Below are 23,971 nucleotides of genomic sequence, written 5' to 3' on the forward strand. Positions count from 1 at the left end.
GGTCTAGGTTTGGCCGGGGTAGGCAGTCTTTGTGAATAAGAATTTGTTCTTAACTAACTTGCCTAGTTAAGTAAAAAAATATATATGTAGCTCCTTTAACATTAATAAGTTGTATTGTATTACAACCTCAAAACTTGTTCCACGATACCTTTGCCAAAATTTGTTGAATCTATTGTTGTTAGTAATATTCATTAAAACATATATGTAATTCATATATATGTAATTCATATATATATACTGACCACGGACCCCCTGCAGTACCTCCCCAAGGGGTCCGCGGACCCTTCTTTGAGAACCTGTGAAGTAAGCCATGCCTGTAAACTGTAATTCAGTTGAGTCCAAAGATGCGGACACCCCATAGGCTGTTGCCCATTGTGACATACAGTGCATTCGGAAAGTATTCAGACCCCTTGACCCTTTCCATATGCATTTTTAATTTTTTTGCTCAAATGTATAAAAACCTGTTTTCGCTATGTCAATATGAGGTATTGTATGTAGATTGATGAGGATTATACTTTTTTTAAATCCATTTTAGAATAAGGCTGTAACGTAACAAAATGTGGAAAAAGTTAAATGGTCTGAATACTTTCCGAATGCACTGTACTGTAGCTACAGTACACTGCTCTGAGACCCCGCACAGCCTGACCCCGTACATCCCCAAAATCCCCAACCAGTACGCGTCTTCTATTCATTTGAATGGGGTGAAGGTTGGAGAAATTGCAGCGAAAAGTATGAAAGCCAACGGTCCGATATTCTAGAATAGTGCTGTGCAGATGCGTACACGTTCTTGGAATCTAATAAATGCTTAAGGCCGACCCGGGATTCAATCCCCAACAACAATGACACTTTGTGCTAATGAAGCTAGCATTCTAACCATTACCCTACCAAAACCATGGTCATGGTTGGTGAGGACAAAATACCAGGTGTTAGCTAACATGCTAAACACTACCGCACCGTTCCTAACACACACAGCTAACTTCTTCCCATCTGCTAAACTAGTTGATCAAACAGAATTATCAACCCGTTATTGATAGCAGTAACCTTGATTTCCTCTGTATGTACTGAAGAATAGCTTGTATTCATTATTCAACTCTGTTAGCTCACTGAGCTCAAGCCTAGGCATTCGTTCGGGGAGCGAACAACAAGTCTCAGACAAGGTTACTCAACACACTACCGTGGCTTACCGAATCACCTTCATTATTACACTCATACTAGTTTTCACCTCTCTGAAATTGGAATTCGACTTCGCGGAATGATGCAAGCCTTTGTCTCCCCACATTGTACGGGGAGTACGATCGTACCCGGTAGTGGAACATTAGGATTTTCCAACTGCTGATTAGTCGCGGCCCTCCATGTCTCTTAATTTTCTCATCGCCCCTTGAGTTTGAAGAATTCTCTCATCCAGCCTTTGATCTTATCTATTCCCTCCCTCTCTCCCTCTCCTGACCTCACCACCCCTCCCTTCTTCTCCCTTTCCCTCTCTCTACCTCTCCTCCCCTCCTCTCTCCACAGACCGAGCCTGCCTGCCAGAGCATTATAAACTAGAATTCTGCTGGATCCTCTCAGGATGTGACCTGCACTTCTTTATGAAAGGATTTTCCATTATGTCCTGTAGCCTTGTGTCTGTGTCTGTGTCTGTGTGTGTGTGTGTGTGTGTGTGTGTGTGTGTGTGTGTGTGTGTGTGTGTGTGTGTGTGTGTGTGTGTGTGTGTGTGTGTGTGTGTGTGTGTGTGTGTGTGTGTGTGTGTGTGTGTGTGTGTGTGTGTGTGTTCATGATAAGATACTGACACAACCCGCTGAAACACATCCCTGTATGAAACATTAGAACCACATACAGTGTGTGGTACAGTGTTAGAACTCGCTTCCATTTATACAGTACAGAAAAAACACCGGATACAGTACCTTCGAAAAGTATTCAGACCCCTTAACATTTTCCACATTGTTACATTACAGCCTTATTCTAAAATAGATTTAAAAAAACAGAAATACCTTATTTACATAAGTATTCAGACCCTTTGCAATGAGACTTGAAATTGAGCTCAGCTGCATCCTGTTTCCATTGATCATCCTTGAGATGTTTCTACAACTTGATTGGAGTCCACCTGTGGTAAATTTAACTGATTAGACATCAAATCAAATCAAATTTATTTTTATATAGCCCTTCGTACATCAGCTGATATTCTCAAAGTGCTGTACAGAAACCCAGCCTAAAACCCCAAACAGCAAGCAAAGCATGTGAAAGAAGCACGGTGGCTAGGAAAAACTCCCTAGGAAAAACTCCCTAGAAAGGCCAAAAACCTAGGAAGAAACCTAGAGAGGAACCAGGCTATGAGGGGTGGCCAGTCATGATTTGGAATGGCACACACCTGTCTAAATAAGGTCCCACAGTTGACAGTGCATGTCAGAGCAAAAACCAAGCCATGAGGTCGAAGAAATTGTCCGTAGAGCTCCGAGACAGGATTGTGTCGAAGCACAGATCTGGGGAAGGGTACCAAAACATTTCTGCAGCATTGAAGGTCCCCAAGAACACAGTGGCCATTTGGAACCACCAAGACTCTTTCTAGAGCTGGCTGCCCGGCCAAACTGAGCAATCGGGGGAGAAGGGCCTTGGTCAGGGAGGTGACCAAGTACCTGATGGTCACTCTGACAGAGCTCCAGAGATCCTCTGTGGAGATGGGAGAACCTTCAGAAGGACAACCATCTCTGCAGCTCTCAACCAATCAGGCCTTTATGGTAGAATGGCCAGATGGAAGCCACTCCTCAGTAAAAGGCACATAACAGCCCACTTGGAGTTTGCCAAAAGGCACCTAAAGGACTCTGACCATGAGAAACAAGATTCTCTGGTCTGATAAAACCAAGATTGAACTCTTTGGCCTGAATGCCAAGCGTCACTATCATTTCTGGAGGAAACTTGGCACCATCCCTACGGTGAAGCATGGTGGTGGCAGCATCATGCTGTGGGGATGTTTTTCAGGGGCAGGGACTATGAGACTAGTCAAGCTCGGGGGAAAAAAGAATGGAGCAAAATACAAAGAGATCCTTGATGAAAACCTGCTCCAGAGCGCTCAGGACCTCAGACTGGGGCGAAGGTTCACCTTCCAACAGAACAACGACCCTAAGCACACAGCCAAGACAACGCACAAGTGTTTTCAGGACAAGTCTCTGAATGTCCTTGAGTGGCCCAGCCAGAGCTAACATCTCTGGAGAGACCTGAAATTAGCTGTGCAGAGACGCTCCCCATCCAACTTGATGGAGAGCTTGAGAGGATCTGCAGAGAAGAATGGGAGAAACTCCCCAAATACAGTGTCGAGCTTGTAGTGTCATACCCAAGAAGACTCGAGGCTGTAATCGTTGCCAAAGGTGCTTCAACAAAGCACTGAGTAAAGGGTCTGAATACTTATGTAAATGTGATATTTCAGTTTTTATTTGTATTTTTTGCAAAAAAATCTAGAAACCTTTTTTTGCTTTGTCATTATGGGTTATTGTGTGTAGATTGATGAGGAAAAAATACTATTTAATCGATTTTAGAATAAGTATGTAACGTATAAAAAATGTGTAAAAAGTCAAGGGGTCTGAATTCTTTCTGAATGCACTGTAACGGTACGATAATCCTGACCAAGAACTAGCATGAAACATTATATTGAAGAAAACCGATATTCACACACACACACACACACACACACACACACACACACACACACACACACACACACACACACACACACACACACACAGTGGGAGCAGGTTGTAACAGCCCCTGGCAGGTCCTGTGCCTCGACCCTGCTGCTCTAGTTGGGAGCGGTGAGGTTGCTGCAGAAGAAACAATGGAGCTCTTTGTGCTGTCGGCTCTCTGGCTCTGAGAGAGAGCTGCAAAATGTCTCCCCCAGATGAAACTGCATATTGTTTCCCAGTGAGAGCTGCTCAGTTTTCTCCGTCTGTCCCCCTGGACACCACTCATACCCCCCAGGCCACAGCACTGCCTCTTCCTGGCTGCTCTGCTTTCTGTCAGACCCACTGGCCTTCCCTTCGTCTGCTGCTGCTCTGCTGCTGCCCTGCACCACTTATGTTATACTGTAAATACCACACACGCACACACACACATATGCACACACTTAAACATTTCAGTCCATATGCATTCACACATGCACACACACACATACAAATGCATGCACATACACACACATGCATGCATGAAAACTTATACTGTACATGCTCACACATGTACACACGCACAAACACACACACATACACGTGCGCATCATCAGCAATCCCTCAAGGTTTTTTAGGTGGCTTGATTGTTGTGGGTCCAGCCGATTCTGGAGTCTCAGACCTGTCCACAGACGCTGCAAGTGAGTTTTAGAGGGGAGGGGAATGAGTTTCTTGGCGGGTTGGTCTGTGCGTTTTTGTCGTTTTTTCAATGGCCGGTGTGGTGCAGGTGTCCTCATAACCCCTAAGAGTCTAAGCCTTTGACCATCTTAATACCAATATATTTAGCATACATGGATTAATAACTGGGGTCATTTTGACCCCAATAAAAAATTATTGGAAAAAGCAACAATCATAAAGCAATATCAACTTCATTCCTAGCAAAACATCATTAGACATGTAAATAATGTTATACAGAATAAATAATTACCAACACAGACTGTTATTTTTGCACAATTACAGATAATTAGCATTTTCTGTCAAACAAAAATTATTGTGCGCTTTTTTCTAAATAAAAAGTAAATGTACTTTTTTGTCATACTTTTGTTGTTAAATACAACTGCCATTTAAAGGGGCAGTACACAAAAATTTGAAATATACTTAATTTTATTGACAAAAAGTGATTCATCCATTGAGCCTGAGAGACAATGAACAAAAATATGCATTCGTTTTTGTTATTTACTTACCCCACAGCCAGCATTAGCATTGCTGCTCGTGAAACAATGGGAGTGGTAGAGCCAGGATCCATCAAAAAGCTTGCCCAAATCCTCATTCACTTCAAACCAAATGTTTTAGCAACCCAAATACCATAACAAGTTTCAAATATAGAATATTGAAGGGTATATAGGAATTCCCACAAAAGTCCATACTAATACAGAAACACGAAACAATTATTTTTGATTTATTAAGAACACGTTTATTGACAAAGTCATGAAAAATTTGAAGAATTGAATTAACCACCTTTGGGCTATGATCAAAATGACCCCATTCGGTAGTTTGAGGGTTAAACAGACGGATTTTGCTGAGGATTTTTGTATTATGCTAATTAGATTCCCTCACTGACGTGGACATCGACCTGAAGTTGTTTGGGCAGCCTTGAGTCAGCATGCAGACACAGTATCCTGTCCATTGGAGTGCCCGATGATTTAGGATTCTTTGCTGGGGATGTTTGCGTGGGTCAGGATGCTGACGTTGGTCCGTCAATCCTCCCATCTGATGCTCAGTATTTCCCTCTAGAACTATTCATGCTGGTGCTCCAGTTTTTTAAGGTACCTTCTGTAGGACACACACACACACACACACACACACACACACACACACACACACACCATGTTTTGTGACATATTGTACTGAATGTAATCATAGTTCCTATTTACGCCCTCTGTGTTACATGTAGAAAGGAGAATCACACTTTGAGCTAGTTTGCTGTTTTCAAGGGTTGACTTCATGTAAACAATGACAAAAGAGAAAAGGTTGCTACTTTGGTAGAACTGTGCTGGTTTTAGACCTTTTACATCAGTTTCAATCAGACAAGTTCCACCTCAACTCTAATATACTGAACAAAAATTAAAAAAAACACAACATGCAACATTTTCTATATTTTTACTGAGTTACAGTTCATATAAGGAAATAAGGACATTTTTATAAATTCATCAGGCCCTAATCTATGGATTTCACATGACTGGGCAGGGGTGCAGCCATGGGTGCAGCCATGGGTCCTCCCACCGTGGAGCCAGTGCCAGCCAATCAGAATGAGTTTTTCACCACATAGGGCTTTATTACAGACAGAAATACTCTTTAGCCCCCCCCTCCCCAGACGATCCCGCAGGTGAAGAAACCGGATGTGGCGTCCTGGGCTGGCGTAGTTACATCTGGTCTGCGGTTGTGAGGTTGGACGTTCTACCAAATTCTCTAAACAACATTGGAGACAGCTTATGGTAGAGAAATAGAACCACATTACACTGTGAGATCCGGTGTTGGAGGGATTTCTATTGCATTTTGTCCACTTTTTATACATTTTGTTGTTGTCAAACGTGGACCACACTGCTTGTCATCAATGTAGACTCAGAGTAAGTGAGGAAAATAATGTCCTTCTCAGGGCAAGTATGAGCCTCATCATTTCATACCACTTCTATGTTCTTTTTCCTTGGAGTAGCATAAATAACACCCTATTATTTTGCTTTGCTTATGGGCCATGTACACTTGCCAGTGGTTATATTCAAGATAGGGAGAGAATCTGTGCGCTTCGGCCTAACGGCTCTGTAAGATCAGCTCCGAACCTCGCTAATCACTTTATACGCTGTACTTTTTTATGTGTGAAGAGTGAAGACTCCAAAGTAGCTCTTTCCACGAAATCCAGTTTCAACTCTGACTGTATTCTGTTTGTACTGGGTTTGACAGCTTCATTTGTGAAGTGTCTCAATTAAGGGGAATATTTCTCCCGACATATCTGCATAGCCAAGCTGTCTCTGTAGCACATAAAATCCTGGGCTTAAGGAAGTCATCACACACCTTTCAGAGTCTGCAAAGAGACGCCAGCTAAAAATAGCCAGACAGAACCCCAACGCTGGTTATTGCTCGTCGTCGCCCCCAGACAGTTGTATTTGCATATCTTTTATGTGTTTTTTCCTCCTTTTTTAACAGTTTTGATTCCCTGCCTTGAGCAGAGCAAGCCTGTCGTATAGGGATCCTCTGGGGGGAGGGGGGGGGGGTTGAAAAGCAGTCGACAGTTGGGTAATTAAAGATTTGCGAAAGCCGAGCCTTTGCTTTTTTCCCTCCCTGTATTTCCTTTCAGCTCTCTTTTGGAAAGTGTAACGGTTCTGTCTGGGTTTATCAGAGGGATGGTATATTGAGTCCAGAGAGCTAGCCATCTGGTCCTGCCGCCACCACTCCCTTTCTCTGCAGCTACAGTAGTAATGTGACGGTGAGAACCCGGTGGCTTCTCAACTCTCCCCAACACCAACGCCCTCTCACAGCTCAGTGTCAAGAAAAACTGAGGATCAGCTAGCAACACAGCTAGCCTTTTAGTCTGGCTGATCAACGGCCCTGTCAGACTCTGTCCAACTGCCTCACGTGGACAAGTGTTTTTCAGACTTCTACAGTGCAACGGTATCATGTAATATGGAGAGAATATTTGAAGTAAGGTTAGTCTGACAATGAAGCTTCCTCAAGTAAAGAGAAACAGCGAATGACTAGGCTTGGATGGATATGTAGCATAATACATAGTACTACAGCTGTATGTTTGTTGTACAGCCAACAGCAATTAAGATGTCTGTCAGTTTTAAACATCGCTGCTAGCAAACACTACAGTTTGTCAGCTCTGAGAGATTTTGCCAGGACTTCTCGCTAGACATATCTTTAGTGCTTACTTCAAGGTCGTAGCACATGTTACTCAGTATCTGTTACAAATATTGAATTATATCCACTCGTATTTTAGGGATTTAAGCAAGTCATATCCAAATAAAGGAGAAATTGAATTATTGAAGCGGTTGCTCTTGCCTTCTCCAGCTGGAAGACTTGAAACTTAAAATAACAACAAAAGGTGGTACTGCTCCTCTTGGTTAATCTCGTGCGCAAGTAAATCTGCCATTAATACGTAACTCCTCTGAAAAGGATCTAAATGTGATTAAATGCAGATTATGAAAACATTATGGAAACTCACTGACTAAGCACTGCTCTTTTCTGAGATTCAGAAACTGACCATTTTCATGATTATTATTATTAGTGGGCTCTAGCTGTCCTTGAGGACTTGTGTCCTTTGGATAAAAAGATGGAGAATGCGCATCACAGTGCCAGCTTTTACCATGTGGCATTGTTGAATTTATGCAGCATTTCTTTGTGAAGCTACATATTTTCTATGAAAATAAATGTTCATTCCGATTGTGCTTGCACCCACTCAGCCTTGGCCATCGGGATTCAACATGATTAACCAATTATTGCTTTGCTATCATGCTCAGTTTGACGCTGACCACCCGAAATTCGGATTGAGAAGTGTAACCAGTAATTAAGAGAAGCAACAGAGCAGAAAGTATTTGTCTCCGTTTGGAATTTACAATGTGTGTCTGCACTAGAGTGACAGGATTATTATGCTGAACCAAATATGGGATTTTCTTTACATAAAATCCCTACCAAGAAATCGGCAACCCATTTTCCATATATTTTCATTCTTGTTGAAGTGTAGCTCCAGGGGGATATTGGGTTGGCCTGTGCAGAGTTTTATGAGATCTGTTGGTTACTGTTTGGAATGTGCTACTGGATTCTTTTCATGGTTGTGTGTTTGTTATTGCCCACTATGTTTTTCATTGGCCATCAAATGGAGGGCACAAAGATGAGTTGTTTCATGCGTGCTGCTGTTCCACAGTTTCCCATATCGTAGTTGTTGGCATCGTCATAAATTACAACCATTTTAGCAAATGTCACTGAACATATTGTTTGGGAGTTTATTGCAAGTGTTTATGATGCATTTAAGTGGTGTAAGAATAATCAGAAACTTTTATTTTTTCGACTTGGAAAAACAATATGAACGGCCCTCCAAGCGCAATGACCCTCCACATTTTCACATTTTCTAACCTTAATAATGTAGCTATTTAGCTAGTTTAACTATATTGTCAATGTTAGCAAGCTAATTTATGATTGGCAACATTAGCTTGCTCAGCTTCTGCTCATACTGTAATGGCTAGCTATCTCATTACACCGACCAAGCAATTTATGATTTCACCAACTAGAAAATGAGATTCAGAGTAACATTTGAATGCAGCATTACATGCTAGCTTCTCTTCCCTCTTCTATGGAACAGACCGTGACAATGACCCTGTTATACCATACCGTATCTCTAACATTGTCCATCCATAGTAAGATCTCTGAGTTTTTCAGAGGGGCTATCAGACGGGCATTCTTTTAGACTTGCTCAAGCAGTCTGTCCCCGCAGGCAGGGAGGTGGTGCTGAGCGGAGCTCTCTGTGGTCAGCCAGTAAGTCAGTCATCCATCCATTCAGCCAGTCGGTCAGTCAGCCAGTCAGTCAATCAGTGGAATAGTCGGGTAGCCAGCCAGTAAGTCAGTCATCCAACCAGTCAGTCAGTCAGTCATCTAGCCAAGTACTAAACAGCCAGCCAGTCAGTCAGTGGAGTAGTTGGGCACCCAGCGAGCTGGGGAGCTTGGGCGCCAGTTGAACAGTCAGTCACTGGCACAGATCCACTTGTCCCATCGCTGTTGCCCAGGGGAAAACACTCAGTAGCTTTTTATGCTTTATCAGCATGGTGCTGCCTACTGCCTGCTGGAGGTCTCTTAAAACAGATACACAAATAAATGGAGTGTATGGAAATAGCTGTCCTCTCATCTGGAGCCAAGCTGTCCCATCACGCTGATCAAGGTCATTGTCTTTAATGAGACAGGGGGCTGTGATGGCCTCCTCCACTCAACTTTTGTTGAAGTCCGCAAATGTTGCTTTTTAAGCTTTTTCCAAAATAGATCAAACACATTATTGGAGGTTAAAACAGTATCAAATGGGAATAATGTATTTCAGTGTATTTTTGTGTCATTTTCTCTTCAGAACTCTTTGTACATTAAGCGGTCACAGTCCCTTTCTCATAGACATGACTGACCCCAATTTCCATCTGGGTTGGGACTGAACATGTTGCTGTGTACTTAGATAGATCATGTCCTAACCCCCTCTGTGTGTCACTTCTTAAACATTTTAGGTGGCCATTAAAAGCCTTCTGTAGTGCTATAGTGTGTACAGTGCATTCGGAAACTATTAAGACCCCTTGACTTTTTCCACATATTGTTAAGTTACAGCCTTATTCTAAAATGGATTAAATACTTTTTTTCTCTCATCAATCTACACACAATACCCCATTATGACAAAGCAAAAACAGGTTTTTTGAAATTTTTGCAAATGTATTAAAAATGAAAACTTGCTTTGTTGAAGCACCTTTGTCAGCGATTACAGCCTCGAGTCTTCTTGGGTATGATGCTACAAGCTTGGCACACCTTTATTTGGGGAGTTTCTCCCATTCTTCTCTGCAGATCCTGTCAAGCTCTAACATAAAGGCTGATTGGTGGAGTACTGCAGAGATGGTTGTCCTTCTGGAAGGTTCTCCCATCTCCACAGAGGAACTCTGGAGCTCTGTCAGAGTGACCATTGGGTTCTTGGTCACCTCCCTGACCAAGGCCCTTCTCCCCCGATTGATTGGTTTGGCCGGCGGCCAGCTCTAGGAAGAGTCTTGGTGGTTCCAAACTTCTTCCATTTAAGAATGATGGAGGCCACTGTGTTCTTGGGGACCTTTAATGTTGCAGAAATGTTTTGGTACCCTTCCCCAGATCTGTCTCGGAGCTCAATAGACAATTCCTTTGACCTCATGGCTTGGTTTTTGCTCTGACATGCACTGTCAACTGTGGGACCTTATATAGACAGGTGTGTGCCTTTCCAAATCATGTCCAATCAATTGAATTGACCACAGGTGGACTCCAATCACTCCAATCTCAAGGATGATCAAAGGAGCTCAGTTTCGAGGTATTATTTGTTTTATTTTTTATTTAGTGCAAAAATGACAAAAAAATGTTTTTGCTTTGTCATTATGGGGTATTGTGTGTAGATTGATGAGGAAAATGTTATTTAATCAATTTTAGAATAAGGCTGTAACATAACAAAATGTGGAAAAAGTGAAGGGGTCTGAATACTTTCCAAATGCACTGTATACGTGGTTGTGTTGGAATGATAGCGATGGTGATGTTTCAGACCACTTTTTGTGTTACTAATCTACATTAGGTAACACTCTGGTTGAGGGTACCTTACATAAGGACTTAATAACACATCCATAAGCAGTAAAGCATATGCCATCAACCAAACTGCTAGGGAGCAAGGATAGCTACCAGCCAAGATTGGAGACAAAGCTAGAGATGAACACCAACATTAGTGAACATAATCCTATACCATGCATTTGGATCATCGGAGAACTACAATTTACCATACCATACCATACATTCTGCCATTTCCCTGGGGTACAGTCTTTTTCCTTGTCTCTACTTTGGTTGCTCTTTCGATGGCTTCCCGCCATGCTGTCACAGGATTATGTGTAGAACCCAGAGCCTAGCCGACCACAGTATTATGTGTAGAACCCAGAGCCTAGCAGACTACAGGATTATGTGTAGAACCCAGAGCCTAGCCGACCACAGGATTATGTGTAGAACCCAGAGCCTAGCAGACTACAGGATTATGTGTAGAACCCAGAGCCTAGCTGACCACAGGATTATGTGTAGAACCCAGAGCCTAGCAGACCACAGGATTATGTGTAGAACCCAGAGCCTAGCAGACCACAGGATTATGTGTAGAACCCAGAGCCTATCCGACCACAGGATTATGTGTAGAACCCAGAGCCTAGCAGACCACAGGATTATGTGTAGAACCCAGAGCCTAGCAGACCACAGGATTATGTGTAGAACCCAGAGCCTAGCAGACTACAGGATTATGTGTAGAACCCAGAGCCTAGCCAACCTCGGGAATATGTGTAGAACCCAGAGCCTAGCAGACCACAAGATAATGTGTAGAACCCAGAACCTAGCAGACCACAAGATAATGTGTAGAACCCAGAACCTAGCAGACCACAGGATTATGTGTAGAACCCAGAACCTAGCAGACCTCACAGGCCTATGTGTAGAGCCCAGAGCCTAGCCAATCTGGAACAGACGATACTCTCTTGGTACTTCATGCATTGAGGATAATTAGTTGGGTTTTATTATGTGCGGAGGTCACAGGCTGAGTATGTGAAGTAGCCTACGTCAAAAGAAAGAGTCAACGCAAGTCTGTTAAGCGAGTCTGTTAAGAGCTTTTGATTGCGCTACTAGTGCTGCATACAATTGACCACCGAAGGCTCTCCTGGTGTCATGTGATCAAGTGCATTTCCAAGACTAAGTGGGAGTTTGTCATTTCACTGTCATTTCAGGAAAATTCCTGAAATATCCTCTGTCGTGCGATATTACATGGAGGAAGTGTTACTTGAATTCTTCTTTGCTTGTGGTTTTCGATATGCTATTAATTTGCATTAATGCAAATGAGCAGTGGGAAATGTTATTGTCGCTATACTGTACTCCCCTCCATTAGCCAAACGAGTCAACAACCTGCTCAGCTATACCGCTGCAGCATGGTCACATGGTCTATCGCTAATGGTATACACAGCGCTGTAGGGTCACGTGGTCCATCGCTAATGGTATACACAGCGCTGTAGGGTCATCGCTAATGGTATACACAGCGCTGTAGGGTCACGTGGTCCATCGCTAATGGTATACACAGCGCTGTAGGGTCACGTGGTCCATCGCTAATGGTATACACAGCGCTGTAGGGTCACGTGGTCCATCGCTAATGGTATACACAGCGCTGTAGGGTCACGTGGTCCATCGCTAATGGTATACACAGCGCTGTAGGGTCACGTGGTCCATCGCTAATGGTATACACAGCGCTGTAGGGTCACGTGGTCCATCGCTAATGTTATACACAGCGCTGTAGGGTCACGTGGTCCATCGCTAATGGTATACACAGCGCTGTAGGGTCACGTGGTCCATCGCTAATGGTATACACAGCGCTGTAGGGTCACGTGGTCCATCGCTAATGGTATACACAGCGCTGTAGGGTCACGTGGTCCATCGCTAATGGTATACACAGCGCTGTAGGGTCACGTGGTCCATCGCTAATGTTATACACAGCGCTGTAGGGTCACGTGGTCCATCGCTAATGTTATACACAGCGCTGTAGGGTCACGTGGTCCATCGCTAATGGTATACACAGCGCTGTAGGGTCACGTGGTCCATCGCTAATGGTATACACAGCGCTGTAGGGTCACGTGGTCCATCGCTAATGGTATACACAGCGCTGTAGGGTCACGTGGGTTGATATGATGATATGGTACTGTACATTATTTCATCTATTTTCTGGAACCTTTTCCGTTATATGCTTTGGCCCATATACTATAGAGAAAATGTTCTATTTAATTCTGTTCTTTGGCCTGTTTCACCTGATCTGACCAGACCTTTGTTTCCATTTGCAGATGCTGTGGACTGAGGAGAGACTGAGAGAGAGACGAGTGGAGGCAGGTCAGTGCATGTTCTCTCTGATCCCACTGTTTGAGTGCCCTTTGTGAGGATGCCCATTTCATCATTTTGTTCCGGTATATGATAATATGGCTAGGATCATGATATCTAGGTCTACTCTGAAACTCTCCGTGTCTTTGTTTTCCCTACTTTGATTCATACTCAGTAATTATTCTGTCGACCTGACCCTACTCTATCAAAATGTGATTTCCGACTGTGCATACGATGAATTGTAAAGTTACGTGAGGTTTTATCGGAAATACTGTATGTCAGCAATTGAAATGACTAGGTAAAGGTATTTATTATAATCAGCTGTGGGTCACCTGTTTAGCATGACCAAATATTACTGAAGAGCTGAAAGTCATTCATCTCTCTAGTCACTTCCATTGACATGCAAAACCCAAGTCTCCAGTCCAAACCCTTCTCAAACCCGTCCAATGCCTGTCCACAAGGATGTCTCTAGTCCTTTTGTATATCGATTGAGGACACAATCCTCTCCTTTCTCTCTTTCTCTCTTTCCAGCGCTCTCATCCTTTGAAACCACTGGTACTGACCTTGAGAAAGGTTCCACCTCCAAAAGAAGAGGAGAGACAAGAGAGAGCGTCAGAGACAGAGAGAGACAGAGAGACAGAGAGAGACAGAGAGACACAGAGAGACACAGAGAGAGACAAGAGAGAGACAAGAGAGAGAGAGAGTCAGAGACAGTCAGAGTCAGAGAGAGACAGAGAGAGACGAGACAGAGAGAGAGAGTCAGAGACAGTCAGAGTCAGAGAGAGACAGAGAGACAGAGAGAGACGAGACAGAGAGAGAGAGTCAGAGACAGTCAGAGTCAGAGAGAGCAAGAGAGAGAGAGAGAGACGAGAGAGTCAGACAGAGACAGAGCGAGACAGACAGAGACAGAGAGAGAGAAGGGGAGAGAGTTATGTGAAGCCCCACTGCAATAGAGGAGGTCACAGCACAAATACATGGCTGGCTCAGCATTCTGGTAGCAGCCTGTTTAGCTTGGCCTGGTCTGGCCTGGCCTGGCCTCGTTTAGCCTGAGAAGATGCTCCTGTGAACACAAAGACCCCCTTGGATGCCCTCTTGAGGGTACACACTGCCCTCTTCTCTCTGTCTCTCTGCCCCCCAGAGCTGCATCGGGGGCCGTTTTAATAATCTCACTCACTGTGTGGTCGCTGGCTGATCAGAGCCCATGAAGAGGTATTGTGGGATTGAGGAGCCCTCGAAACGACGAGAGCTCAACATAGTATGCGGAAGCCAAAATCTTATCTACATTTAAGCGCAATGATGTCAAAAGCTGATGTAGTATAATGTCTTACAAAGTGTTACAGCTCTTATGGAATCATCCTTGCTTTTTTTCCCGTCAACCTGTGTGGGTATTCAACCTTCGAAATCTTTATTGATTCAGACAATGGGCACGTTGGGGAAAAAAATATCCATGCGCTTCCTAAATTCCAAACACTTTCTGCAGGACATTCAGTACTGCTTGAAAGAGTGAGTGGGAGTGAGTGAGTTTACAATAGTACCTACTGAGGGCCGTTGGCACCACTTGACCAGTATATGTGTGTGTGTGTGTGTGTGTGTGTGTGTGTGTGTGTGTGTGTGTGTGTGTGTGTGTGTGTGTGTGTGTGTGTGTGTGTGTGTGTGTGTGTGTGTTGCTCTGGTCTGGTACAAAGGCTCCTTACCTCATGGCATTGGCATTCCCTGAGAGAATGAGCAGGAACACACTGGGGGTATTCATAGGGCCCGTCCCCACGGGAAGGAGCCAGGCTTGAGTATTAGCCCCTATTAAAAAACAAAGCTAGTCCAGCAGGGGCCTGGCACGATGGAAAGACACAGAGAATGGGAGGGAGAGAAGAAGTGAGAGGGGTATATGGGTTCTGGTCAAAGTATCATCAGCCTTTTGACAGAGACAGAGGAAGGGAGAGGAAGGGAGGGGTATTATATGTTTCATGTATTTATTTAACCTTTATTTAACTAGGCAAGTCAGTTAAGAACAAATTCTTATTTACAAAGACGGCCTACCTCGGCCAAACCCTAACAACGCTGGGCCAATTGTGCACCACCTAATGGGACTCCCAATCACAGCCGGTTGTGATACAGCCTGGAATTGAGCCAGGGTCTGTATTGACACCTCTAGCTGGGATGCAGTGCCTTAGACCGCTGCACCACTCAGGAGCCATTGAAAAAAGAGAAAAAAAATAAATAATAACATTTACAAATATGGTTCAGGTCTAAGTGTCGTCAGTCTTTTGAACCACTCTCTCATCATACTGTGTACTGTAGATATGTCAGGAAGGCTCACAGAACATGTTCATGTGATTATTATCAACGCACAACCCCATAACTGACTGTGTGGGCAGCATCTGGTCTAGTACCAAAACAAATGCAATTTTCAGTATCAATTAAGTTTTGTAATTTTTCAAAAGCTATCATATACCCACCGCCACTATTGTTTTAAAGAACAGCTTTTATTTTTCTGAGAAAGGGGTCTCTAGAGGTTGAGAGTTGGAGGTCTTTAAAACCGTACTGTAGTTTGTGTGAAGATGACAGAGCTCTGTTTTCATGTGTGATGGAATACAATTTAGAGACCTTGTCCTTTTAGCGGAATCCCCCAGGCTCTTCTAATCGGAAAACGTTCCCTTCGACAATTAATGGGAAACATGTGTTTTGAGGGAAGCCAGCAAACTCTCTCCCAAGTTCGACTCTCAGTAGCAAGAGAAATCCGGACCATCGCCATAAGCCTACAGTATATGATGACGAGAGTTAGGGTGAATATTTCCAAATCCCGACACTCACTGCATACACTCTTAGAAGAAAAGGTGGTATCTAGAACCTAAAACGGTTCTTCGGCTATCCCCATAATAGAACCCTTTTGGGTTCCCTAACCCTAATCCTTTCCACAGAGGGTTCTACATGGAACCCAAAAGAGTTCTACCTGGAATCAAAAAGGATTCTCCTATGGGGACAGACAAATAACCCTTTTGGAGCCCTTTTTTCTAAGAGTGTACAGACACACAGTATCTCTACAGTTGCAGAGAGTGATTGAGATTAACCTAGCTGACACCCCCTGATTTTCTGGGCAGATACGCTATCCTCTACCCCACAGGAGGCTGGTGAGGGGAGGACGGTCATAATGATGGATGGAATAAATGGAACGGTATTAAAAAACATAAAAACCATGTGTTTGATGCGTTTGATACCATTCCATTAATTCCGTTCCAGCCATTACTATAAGCCCAACCTCCCGAATGAAGATGCCACCAGCTGCATGCGTGTGTACGTGTGTGTGCATGCCTGTGTTCATCATTCCTAATGGTAAGGTTTAAGTGAAAATCCCAGTGGTGCCTCCAGCCCTGCCTACCTTAGGATCCCACTAGCTCTACTGTTGGCTGCTGCTGTCTTAGAGGTCCTGGAAGTGATTCACAGAAGAGAAATGATGGGCCTCCTCCAGATCTTGAGGAGAGAGAGGAAGTTGTGGGCTCCCCACAGCAGGTGCAGACCTTCAGGTCACACATTCATTACTCAGTAATGGCTCTCCTAGCCCCAGCCATAGCAGAGGCTGAGGGTCTCAAATTACACATTACATATACAATCAAAATATGCACAAAATGAAATGACATCAAAACTCTATAGTCTTTCTCAACCCAGGCCTCACACTTTGGATGTTTATTTATAATCATGTGTTTTTTGTTCCAAAATTGTTTTGTTCATTTTGTAGAGGGGATACCCACACAAAATGCAAGTAAGGATGTTAGCTAGCAAGTTTTCAGTGTTTGAAACCGGTCTGGGAGAGTCTTAGTTTATAGGCTTATGGTTGTCAATCAAAGGAAAGTAAGGACTATGGACTCAACAGAGGACAAGGCCATTGTCATGAGTGAAGGAGAGGAGCGGGGGGGGGGGGCTTGGCTATGTCTCACATCAGTACTATCAACTACCAGAGCCACACCTATATATTGAACTATTTTTGGCTCTGGTCAAAAGTAGCCTAGTGCACTATAAGGTGAGTAAGTTGTGACTTGCAACAAATGACTCTGGTTAAAAGTAGTGCACTATAAGCAATAGGAAGTAGTACACTACATGGGGAATAGGGTGTGATTGGAGACACAGTCCATCTCTCCTTCCTCCCTGCCTCCTACCTCAACGGACAGGCTAAGTAGCATGCACTGCAGCCTCTCCTCTCCAGGTAGCTAGCCAGCATAAAGCCTTTCTTCCCACATCTGGAGGCAGCACTGAGCCAGCAGTCTCAGCTCTTAACATTCCTGGCATGCTTATTCCCAGGGCCAGGCACCCTCTCTCTCGCTTGCTGGCTGTCTTTTGTCAGGATCGAGTAGCATAAATTACTGTGTCCTCAAACAACCCATGTACATTCAGACATGTGCTGATGGAGACCCGCATTGGCAACCAGCTACCCCCAGTGCCAGCAGCCATTTTCCATCTCCAAAGCAGCATTTATCGATTCATCGATGGTTTATATATGCGAGGCCTTCCAGATGAACAGAATTCTTCTGTGTTTACACCTTTCTGAGAATGGATAATTGAGATCAATATCAGTTTTCAACAGATTTGAATGAACTGGTACTGTGCTACCCTCAGTTTGTCCTGTACAGTGTGGTGAGATGCACTATTAGTAAGCTGTGAAACCCTTGCTATACTATAGTCAATCTAAATTATCCTCAACAACATCTACAGCTGAAGTGGGAAGTTTACATACACCTTAGCCAAATACATTTAAACTCAGCTTTTCACAATTCCTGACATTTAATCCTAGTAATAATTCCCTGTCTTAGGTCAGTTAGGATCACCACTTTATTTTAAGAATGTGAAATATCAGAATAATAGTAGAGAGAATGATTTATTTCAGCTTTTATTTCTTTCGTCACATTCCCAGTGGGTCAGAAGTTTACATACACTCAATTAGTATTTGGTAGCACTGCCTTTAAATTGTTTAACTTGGGTCAAACGTTACGGGTAGCCTTCCACAAGCTTCCCACAATAAGTTGGGTGAATTTTGTCCCATTCCTCCTGACAGAGCTGGTGTACCTGAGTCAGGTTTGTGGGCCTCCTTGCTCGCACGCGCTTTTTCAGTTTTGTATAGGATTGAGGTCAGGGCTTTGTGATGGCCACTCCAATACCTTGACTTTGTTGTCCTTAAGCCATTTTGCCACAACTTTGGAAGTATGCTTGGGGTCAATGTCCATTTGGAAGACCCATTTCCTACCAAGCTTTAACTTCCTGACTGATGTCTTGAGATGTTGCTTCAATATATCCACATAATTTTCCATCCTCATGATGCCATCTATTTTGTGAAGTGCACCAGTCCCTCCTGCAGCAAAGCACCCCCACAACATGATGCTGCCACCCCCGTGCTTCCCAATTGGGATGGTGTTCTTCGGCTTGCAAGCCTCCCCCTTTTTCCTCCAAACATAATGATGGTCATTATGGCCAAACAGTTCAATTTTTGTTTCAACAGACCAGAGGACATTTCTTCAAAAAGAACGATCTTTGTCCCCATGTGCAGTTGCAAACCGTAGTCTGGCTTTATTATGGCGGTTTTGGAGCAGTGGCTTCTTCCTTGCTGAGTGGCCTTTCAGGTTATGTCGATATAGGACTCATTTTACTTTGGATATAGATACTTTTGTACCTGTTTCCTCCAGCATCTTCACAGGGTCCTTTGCTGTTGTTCTGGGATTGATTTGCACTTTTCACACCAAAGTACGTTCATCTCTAGGAGACAGAACGCGTCTCCTTCCTGAGCGGTATGACGCCTACGTGGTCCCATAGTGTTTATACTTGCGTACTCTTCTTTGTACAGATGAATGTGGTCCCTTCAGGCGTTTGGAAATTGCTCCCAAGGATGAACCAGACTTGTGGAGGTCTACAATTTTTTTTCTGAGGTCTTGGCTGATTTCTTTTGATTTTCCCATGATGTCAAGCAAAGAGGCACTGCGTTTGAGGGTAGGCCTTGAAATACATCCACAGGTACACCTCCAATTGACTAAAATGATATCAGTTAGCCTATCAGAAGCTTCTAAAGCCATGACGGAATTTTCTGGAATTTTCCAAGCTGTTTAAAGGCACAGTCAACTTAGTGTATGTAAACTTCTGACCCGCTGGAATTGTGATACAGTGAATTATAAGTTAAATAATGTGTCTGATAACAATTGTTGGAAAAATTACTTGTGTCATGCACAAAGTAGATGTCCTAACAGACTTGCCAAAACTATAGTTTGTTAACAAGAAATTTGTGGAGTGGTTGAAAAACGAGTTTTAATGACTCCAACGTAAGTGTATGTAAACTTCTGACTTCAACTGTATGTGCTTCAAGAAATAGTTGAAAGCTATGTAGTGATTTTCTGGGAATAAAAATGGCTAGAGCCAGTTTCCTTTGGGTTTAGTACTTACTGACAAACTATAAGGCCTTCCAATTAGACCCCGACCGATATGTTTATTTGGGTTCGATACCAACTTAGATTTTTTTGGGGGGGACAAAACGTACCGATATATCTTCCCATATACTGTTTTACAGCAAGGAAATGTAAAAGTTCCCTTTTCAACACTGACTTCATAAATTTCCATCCTAATGAGCAATTGTCCAATAACTATGCTTAACATGTTGATTTCAATAATGACAATAATGACACGTGAGGAGAATGGCCTCACATTTTCAGATAAGCATGAGATTCCCTTTTTTCATCCTATTTATCGGTGTAATAATCGTTATTATTGTTATCGTTATTTGTATTTGGCCAAGCACACACACAGAGACACGCACAGCGACACACACATACACACACACACACACATACACACACACACACACACACACACACACACACACACACACACACACACACACACACACACACACACACACACACACACACACACACACATACACATACACATATACACACACACACGCACACTAATGGGTTCCTGCATTTCACATTTTTACCTAATTGGCTACTTTTTGGAAGATGCTCCGTTGATCAGGGGCCAGAGTCTGGGGCTGGGATTGGGGCCCGGGGCCCTCCTGCATGGTATTGAGTTCCAGTGTGGTGGCTGCAGAGCCACCTGTTGCCCTGAGAATGATAATCTGGCTCAGCTGGAAACTCTTCGGTCCCATTCTCACTATCTTCCCTGCTGGCTTCCCCCCTGTCCTGTGTGCGCCAGATGTGCACTGTCTTTGTGTTCCGAAACAACCCCCGGAGAAGGAGAAGTCCATTACGAAACAAGTTATGCATGTGTTACTTTTTTTCCTCATTGTTTGGTTTCTCAAAGGCCACCCCTCTTGGAATGATGGACTTGTGCTATACTGTAGCCACATCTTGCAAACTCTTTGTGCTATTCAGACCTCGAAGAGGGATTTCTGGCATGGTTATAGACAAGTATGTATTTCCGTGCTTGGTTAGAAAGGTTTTTGGAAGGATGAAAGAGAAACACTTGACAGGGTATGGGCTCATAATGAGGGCATTTACATGAAAAATTGACTTTTTGTACCAAGCAGCAAGTTATTCTCATGGACAGATGCAAGAATTCCATTATGTAATGTAAAATAATGGGAATGTAGCATATCATATCTTTCCATGGCATTAAAATACTGGATTTTTTAACATCCACTAATAGCTGTTATTAAGTCAGGATCATATTTCCTTGTAAGCTATTATAAGGGAGTGCTTATGATGCATTATAACTATCATAATGCCTTTTAACTTGCCGGCTTTAAATAAACCATTACAGATTTTTGCTTTGTGTACACCCAGTACCCATCACACACCATCTAACATATCTCTTACCATTTACTTTGCAGTGGCTGTCAGGTGCATGATGGGAAGTGGGCTGGCAGGGGACAGCAGTGTGGTGGAGGACCAGAATCAATTGGCAGTGTAATGAGATGGCGACGCGCCAGGTTGCCATGGAGCTCACTTGGGCTGTCCTTCACAGGAGGATTTGTAAATGAGAGAGAGAGAGAGAGAGAGAGAGAGAGAGAGAGAGAGAGAGAGAGAGAGAGAGAGAGAGAGAGATGAAGAAAGGCAGAGAGAGAGAGAGATGAAGAAAGGCAGAGAGAGAGAGAGAGAGATGAAGAAAGGCAGAGAGAGGGGTAAAGGGATGAAGAAAGGCAGAGAGAGGGGTAAAGGGATGGAGAGAGGGGTAAAGGGATGAAGAAAGGCAGAGAGAGGGGTAAAGGGATGAAGAAAGGCAGAGAGAGGGGTAAAGGGATGAAGAAAGGCAGAGAGAGGGGTAAAGGGATGAAGAAAGACAGAGAGAAAAAGAAAGGAGGACTGAGATAGTGGGAAAAGGGCTGTGTATAGTGAAAATAAAGCCTGTTCGGGGTTGAGAGGGTTGTTATGGAGAAGAGATGAAGAATGAGTTAAAGAGAAATGAAAAGACTACAGTAAGAATCTGTGTGTGTTCTGATGCTGTTATCCCAACGGCTTGAACTGTTTGCCCTTGAATTGCTTTTGGGCATACTGAATGTGTAGTTTTAAACCTAATCTGATGTTCAGAAACAAAAGAAAGGAACCTACCTTGTCTGCCGGTATTGATTTCTTTCCCCTGTTCCTTCTCTCTTGCCAAAAGCATCGCTGCTTTCTCTTCAAACGGAATGGAATTAGTCTGTTTGATTTCAATGTAAATATGCACATCGCTTCATCATGTTGACGTGTCAATCAGGGGCTGCTATGCAATATGTGGGAGAGCAGTTTGTGTCACAACAGTGTCACTACCACAACAAAATACAACTTTGTTTTGGTATTGACAGTTTCGGGTGTGACAATTAATACCTCTTTTCCAATTTTCCAAATAACTGTTGCTAATACATTATATGGTCGACACTATTTGTCACAGCTGCTGACGACTGCCATGTATAAATGGAATTTGCAATCCGCTTCACCGTCTTCGAATACTTATTTTGGCCCTTGACTCGTGCAGATTCAAATGAAATCAAATTGTATTTGTCGCATACACGTGTTTAGCAGATGTTATTGCAGGTGTAGCGAAATGCTTGTGTTTCTAGCTCCAACAGTGCAGTAATATCTAACAGTTCACAACAATACACATAATGCACACAAACCTCAAAATAAAGGAATGGAATGAAAGAATATATAAATATTAGGATGAGCAATGTCCGAGTGGCATAGACTAAAATACAGTAGAATAAACACTGTATATACTTATGAGATGACTAAAGCAGTATGTAAACATTATTAAAGTGACTAGTGTTCCAAGTCTATGTATATGGGGCAGCAGCCTCTAAGGTGCAGGGTTAAGTAACCGTATGGAAGCTGCCTAGTGATGGCAATTTAACAGTCTGTTGGCCACTGTATTGGCAGGATATATTTTTGTTGTGTTTCTGTTCACACACACACACACACACACACACACACACACACACACACACACACACACACACACACACACCTAAAGCTCATTACAGTTGCCAACTGCTACTGTACCTGTCAATCCATATTGGGCCATAACACTTCCTGGTGTTATCAAGCACCACTTCTGTGATTGGACAGAACTGATACTTTCCATTACTCTCATTGATGCTCTGTCTCCTCCTCCTCCCTTCCACCTCCTCCTCCTCTTCCTCCTCATCCTCCTCCTAGATATAGGTCTAAGCAGCTAGCTAATATGGCCGACAACATTTGTTGCGAGTGACTGTTTTTTTCTCTCTCTCCTGACTAGCAACTACAGCTAATGCCGGGCTTGCTGAGTAGAGAGGGAGGGCTGTGAAAGGACAGACTGTCAGCGGTGGCAGTCGCCCGCAACACCAGCTGTGCCCTCTCCCACTGGGCACTGACGCTCATTTGGGCCAGGTCATCTAGGGACACACAGAGAGAGAGAGAGAGCGAGAGAGAGAGAGAGAGAGAGAGAGAGAGAGAGAGATGGGGAAGAAAAGTGGGAGAGGTAAAGAGACACAGATGGAGTGAGGGAGGGAGGGAGCAGAGAGGGAAAGCTGACTGACTGACTCCCTGTAGAAAAGGCAGGAGCGGGAAGAGAGGTTAGGATCCTGGTTTTGAATTTGTGGGTTTGGGTGTGCGTCTGCCTCTGGCTCTTCTGGTCTATGTGCCACAGGGCTGGACAGACAGACAGCCAGGCAGTGGCGATAGAACAGATCTCACAGTCACTGGAGAACAAGAGCACACTTCATCCCTCTGCATCCTTCCATACATTGGCTCATATGGCCCTCTCCAGCTTGGCTGGGGTCCGATGATCCTCTTAGTGGTGTCCTGTCTCCATTCCAGACAGACACATTCCTCAGACGTTGATGACGATCCCAGATAACAATCATAAACTCATGAGGAGAATTTTAGACTATACTAATCAATGCCAACTCATGCTAATTGACATCCCTGGGGTGAGCGATTGTGGCTTGGAAAACTTTTGGCGCTGCTGTGTGGATTAATTCAAGGCATTGGTGGAGGGCTGCCGCAGTAGTGCGTGAGTGGAATATCAGAGAGAGCGAGAGGGGCAGAAGAGGGAGAGGGTGGAAATTTGGAAGGGGTGGGACACAGTGTCTTCTTACTGTAATTGAACATAAAGACAATCACTCATTGGCTGCATGCACTCATCGCTTATTTATTGTAATGCACATGTAACACCATTTCCCCTCCACCCTTCGTTACAATTGAGCATGCAGAACACTGTGAATGCTGGTTGCTGGTTCACGTTTATTT

General features: G+C 43.7%; 1 long non-coding RNA gene across 2 annotated transcripts in view; it reads left to right on the top strand.

Moving 5' to 3' along the window:
• LOC123744727 (uncharacterized) overlaps positions 1 to 23,971 on the top strand; it is a 93,264-nt gene that overhangs the window by 44,960 nt on the left and 24,333 nt on the right. For both annotated transcript variants that reach the window (XR_006771153.1, XR_006771154.1), the window contains exon 3: positions 13,244 to 13,289. This is a non-coding gene — a long non-coding RNA (uncharacterized lncRNA). The remainder of the gene's footprint in view (positions 1 to 13,243; positions 13,290 to 23,971) is intronic.

This window comes from Salmo salar, chromosome ssa09 (genome assembly GCF_905237065.1).
Source record: "Salmo salar chromosome ssa09, Ssal_v3.1, whole genome shotgun sequence".
Lineage (NCBI taxonomy): Eukaryota > Metazoa > Chordata > Actinopteri > Salmoniformes > Salmonidae > Salmo > Salmo salar.